Genomic DNA, 5,291 nt, shown 5'->3' on the forward strand with positions numbered 1-5,291 from the left:
GTTATCTGCTCGATATCCCCCGGCCGCAAATTGACCAACAAGACGCTGTAATGGACGCGTACCAACACAATTGTTTTGCCACCGCACAATTAAACGGTTAGTATCGACACCCCGCCGCCTGGACAATGGACGGCACGCGCTAATGTCTCATGACAGATGCGCGACCACAGCCGCCCACGATTCCACGGGCTAAATTGACCATTATATTCGCGCTTAAATTCCCTCCAGTCAATTAGCAGGGGTGCCGATAGGGGGTATTGGCCCGCTTTGGATGACGAATTTTACGGGAATTTTAGTTACTTTAAACATATCTTTCATAAAATAATAGGAATTTTGGACTACTCTGTATTAAATTAATTAATATATTAGTTTTAATTTTTAATAATTGTAATGAGTTTACCTGCTTTTACCAAAAAAAAGTCATAGTCTTCGGTAGTATAGTGGTAAGTATCCCCGCCTGTCACGCGGGAGACCCGGGTTCGATTCCCGGCCGGAGAGAACTTTTTTTTAATTTATAATACTGATTCAGTGGTATATCGAGCCGAAAGAAATTTGATGCTTTATTTAAATTTTATTATATTACTTCTGCTTGTTCGTTTTTGTTTTTTTTATACAACTTAGTTTACCAGTTGTGTCGATAATTACTTTCCGGTTTTTATAACAGATTTAATCTTAATAATCTAAGAGTGTTTAATATTCCTTCTTATAAAAACTTTTCTGCAAGGAAAATGTAAGAATATTTAACATTCAAATGGTTTGAACAAACAACGAATGATCGAAAAAATTGAAAACTTTAATAGAGCATTTACTTAATGTTTGTTCAGTTGGTCATTTACTTATAAATGAACACGTATGATGTTGAATAAATGTTTTCTTTCCAGGATATATTAAAAGTAGATTATTGGAAAAACAAAAATCACACAATCAGTATAGTAAAACATATGAGATATTTAACAGTAATACTTTTACAAAATTTAAAAAGCAAAAATATTAACTAGAAATAAATAAAGAGAAATAATTAATTATTAAACATCAAGGATATTGGAGTAAAAAAGCGAATATTTTCGAATATCTGGAAACGATTTCACGTATTTTTAGGGACTGATCCTATTGGTGTTCTAATTGGTTGTTAGCACCTGTGTGTCTGCAAGTGTCTTAAACATTGTTAAATGGAGTTATTTCGTTTTGAGTTAGTTATTCCCGTATCGTTGAAACTATTAAAGAGTTATGGCAAGTTTGGAAACGATTAAGAATAGTAGTTAAGACATGAATAAAGTAATGAAAATATTAGCGTTCGAAACTATCGACTGAAAACAGTCGAAAAGAATTGCTATTTTTAAACAATATACTATAATAAATATAGACAATACAATAGAACTTAATATAACAAAACCTAAAAACTAAAGATGTACAATAACCATAAATACTAAATAAGCATTAAACATATACCTAATCATTGGAAAAAGTAATTCATGACACAGTTAAAACTGATCACAGCTTTTTTATTATTAAATGAAATATTACCTATTATGGTCTAAAATAGTCAAAAGTATTTTACTATTTATAATTCACAATTTTAATCTTTTTACCCCATGACATTAACAATCTGGAAAAATATCGTTCGAAAATGCTGCTATATTAATATATTGGTATTTACAAACAAACTACCAAATAAATCATAAAACTATATTACATATAAATCTATGTAAGCATAAATTGGGTACATTTCTGTCTAGGTCGCGGCTAGGACGGCAGAGCCAGAACGTTAAAAATCAGTCGAATGAAAGTGGTAGAACCAAAAATGGTAACTAAAAGTACACGACTGAAACAGGGGCCAGATTTAAGAGTGAAGTAAATAACATTTGTGATTTATCTTATGCCTGGTGTATTTATTGTTTTATTTGATTTATTGACTATATTTTCATATATTGGCTATAATGAAAATATGCATTAGTTGATTTTTTTTATTATTTAAATATTACATTGTTACTAGTCGTTTCCAACTAACCTACAATTTGTCTTTATAATAGTTTAATCTAGGCATATAACTAGGAGGCCCTATCTCAGTCTCTGGTGAACTAATGTTTATACATATCACTGCTGTATATTTTGCATTATATGCACCTCACTACAGAACACCACGCAAGATCAGATGGTTTGATTCTTTTGAGTCTGTGTCCTGCTCTGGTGGCAGAAAATGTTGCATTACTTCAATATTCTTATGAGAATGCAGTCTTTCCTCATGCCCCCTTGCAATTCTCTTGATTTCTTTACTGACTGTGGGTATCCGAAGGTCTCGATGTAGGTAATCAGTCTTATAGTATTTGGGTGCGCCCAAAATACCTCTCAGGACTTTGTTCTGAAAAATATTTATTTTTACTCTTTACAGAACATCCCCCCATAATTGAATTCCGCTTGCGCATATAGGTTTCAGTATTTGCTTCTTTAATAGCAATTTATTATTAGTATTACTTTTTTTTATATATATTTAAAAGTCTCCTTTTACCAACTATGGGTTTAGCTGGACTGGGCCCAAAGTTTAACGTGGACCCCGAACCACGGTCCTCAGTATTAAGCCTACCGACTGGCCAGTGACCAACTTTAGAAATCATCCCAGAAGACATCCGGTTTACCCAGCCTGGTTACTGGCGTGACTGGGATCATTTTCCTTTTCGGATTTTACACTTTTGCCTAGAACATCCACAAATTTTAAACAATCACAAACATAAATTTACGACCATACCCCAGCAGGATTCGAACCCGCGGCTATCGCAACAGTTGGAGGATCGCCTTTACCACTGCACTACCAAGCCGGCTTGTTATAGTTCTGAAAATAGTTTTACTTATGATACATTGAGTGGTATAGTAATTTAAACTTATCAGTATTTTGTTGTTCATCAGTTTTAATGCAATTTGAAAAAGTTTAGTGACCTTAATTATATTAGACTGTTAGTTCCTAAGATAGTTTGCATATATTTTAATATGTTTTACTATACAAACATTCTTTACCTTAATTAAAATTGTATATCAAATATATTTCTAATCTTTGTTGAAACTGTTGTGAAGAAAGCTTTGGTAGAAGAAGGAGGAGGTTCTATAATCGGCTGTATATATATATATATATATATATATATATATATATATATATATATATATATATGTATATAAATAAATATATATATATGTATATATATATATATATATATATATATATATATATATATATATATATATAATATAAATCGATGGAAACGCTCAAATTTTAAAGGCACGTACAAAGTTTTCACAGATTTTTTATCTATAATAATCTACATTGTGATATTTGTACTTAATATTATTACTAAGCAGATGTGACGAAAAATCGGAAGTCATTCAGTTCTTTTTAATCACAAACTATAACATATATGACGTATATGTTATAGTAACATATATGACGTATATGCTTCAATAGCTTTTTGTTGTTGTTTAGTTAGAACATTTATTATATCACTTAGACTAGGTAGCGGACTCATGGGCGTGAAGTGTTCCTTAATTTCAGTCATGGTTTTTTCATTCGTATTTCTCCTCACACGGGCTGCACTTTTACTCGGCCTACCCATCGTAAAATTAAATAAAATAACCGCGAAATTTATTGAATAAATATATAACGCTAAAAAATGAAAAATAAAATATTATTAACAAAAAAATTGAACCGATTTCGAAAAATAAATAAGGAACTCACTAATAATTTTAAGATAATCAAATTTATTATGATTTCTAACAGAAAAAAAACATTTTAAAACAAAATATGTACATAATAAACGTTGTAATAACTAAATTAAAGATAAATTAAAACCTCATTTAACCTATCAAATATACCTATATTATATTTTAAAATATACACAAAATTTAGTTTAATACCTACCTAAACCTAATTAGCCATTTACAATTTCCTTTTAACTACTACCAACTGATAACTTTGAAGTCGGTGCAACGCCAAATAATACAACAATAATAATGTAATTTTGGTACATATACAAATAATTAAATTACCAACAAAACAAATTTATATTAACCTAACTGTCTGGGTTCGGCACATTCAATTGGGTCCCAATATTACAATGTTGCCGCATCAACTCAACAAAAAAAAAATTCTAGCCGCTTGGTGGAGCAGTAGTAAAGGCGATGGGACCGTCCTCCTACTGTTGCGACAGCCGCGGGTTCGAATCCTGCTGGGGCATGGTCGTAAATTTATGTTTGTAATTGTTTAATATTTGTGATTTTCCTTAGGCAAGAGTGCAAAATCCTACAAGGAAAATGATCCCAATCACGCCAATGACCAGGCTGGGTAAGACCGGATGTCTTCTGGGATGATTTCGAAAATTGGTCACTCGCCAGTGGGTAGGCTTAATGCTGAGGACCGTGTTTCGGAGCCCACGTTAAACTTTAGGCCCAGTCCAAATAGACCCATAGTTGGTAAAAGGAGACTTTAAAATATATAAAAAAAATCTAATTAAAAAAAAATAATTGAACAAAAATGTTACTAAATATAATTTATTTTATCATTATAGTACATCTAATACACATATTATCGAAGGACTTAAAACTACGTTAAGAATACAGATATAATAGTTTGTAAGTTAGATTTGTTTTGTTTACATTGAACTCTTTTCCACACCATCCATGAGATAGAGTTTTAGGCGCGTGACTATATGTTACAGATTGTATTGTTTGTACTATATGTTACAGTACTATACTCAGTTTGTTAATTAACCAGGAAATATCTTTTGTAGGTATATTAAAATACTGTTAATCCAATAGACATTTTTATCACTCTTATTATATACCATATTGATTTTTATTTACTTTTGTGTACCTAACCTGTAATAATATCCCTTTTAAATAAGAGTTATAAAGGCAATATAAAAAGCATTTTGAAATAATACCCATATCTTAATGATTCTAACCTTTTCAATTTTTGTTACAATCGTAACTTCTTGTATTACGCCAAAATTTAGAGTCACAGAAATTTCGAGAAGAAATCGACTATTTGTTGGTACCGTTATCCTCATTTATAGGTTTACGACTTTTTATAATCGTTTTTGTCAACATTAGTCAGTTAACGCGCAAGGTACATAAAACCAAAAATATTAGGGGTTATTGTTTGTTTTATGATGGGAGTTATTTTGCTTCTAATGCACAAATTATTTTTATATTAAAACTTGGCCTGGCGCAGTGGTGAAGGCGACAGGACGGTCTACATACTGTTCCGATTGTCGCAGGAAAATGATCTCAATCACGCCATTAACCCC

The 5,291-nt window shown here is 31.3% G+C and overlaps 1 non-coding gene across 1 annotated transcript; it reads left to right on the top strand.

Annotated features, from left to right (window-relative positions):
* Positions 1 to 426: 426 nt before the first annotated feature.
* On the top strand, positions 427 to 498 carry TRNAD-GUC (transfer RNA aspartic acid (anticodon GUC)). Its single transcript has one exon. It is a non-coding gene; the product is annotated as a tRNA-Asp (tRNA).
* The last annotated feature ends 4,793 nt before the right edge of the window (positions 499 to 5,291 follow it).

Source organism: Rhynchophorus ferrugineus, unplaced genomic scaffold, assembly GCF_030347505.1.
Source record: "Rhynchophorus ferrugineus isolate W39M unplaced genomic scaffold, kcgeb_rfMv2 rfM4, whole genome shotgun sequence".
NCBI lineage: Eukaryota > Metazoa > Arthropoda > Insecta > Coleoptera > Curculionidae > Rhynchophorus > Rhynchophorus ferrugineus.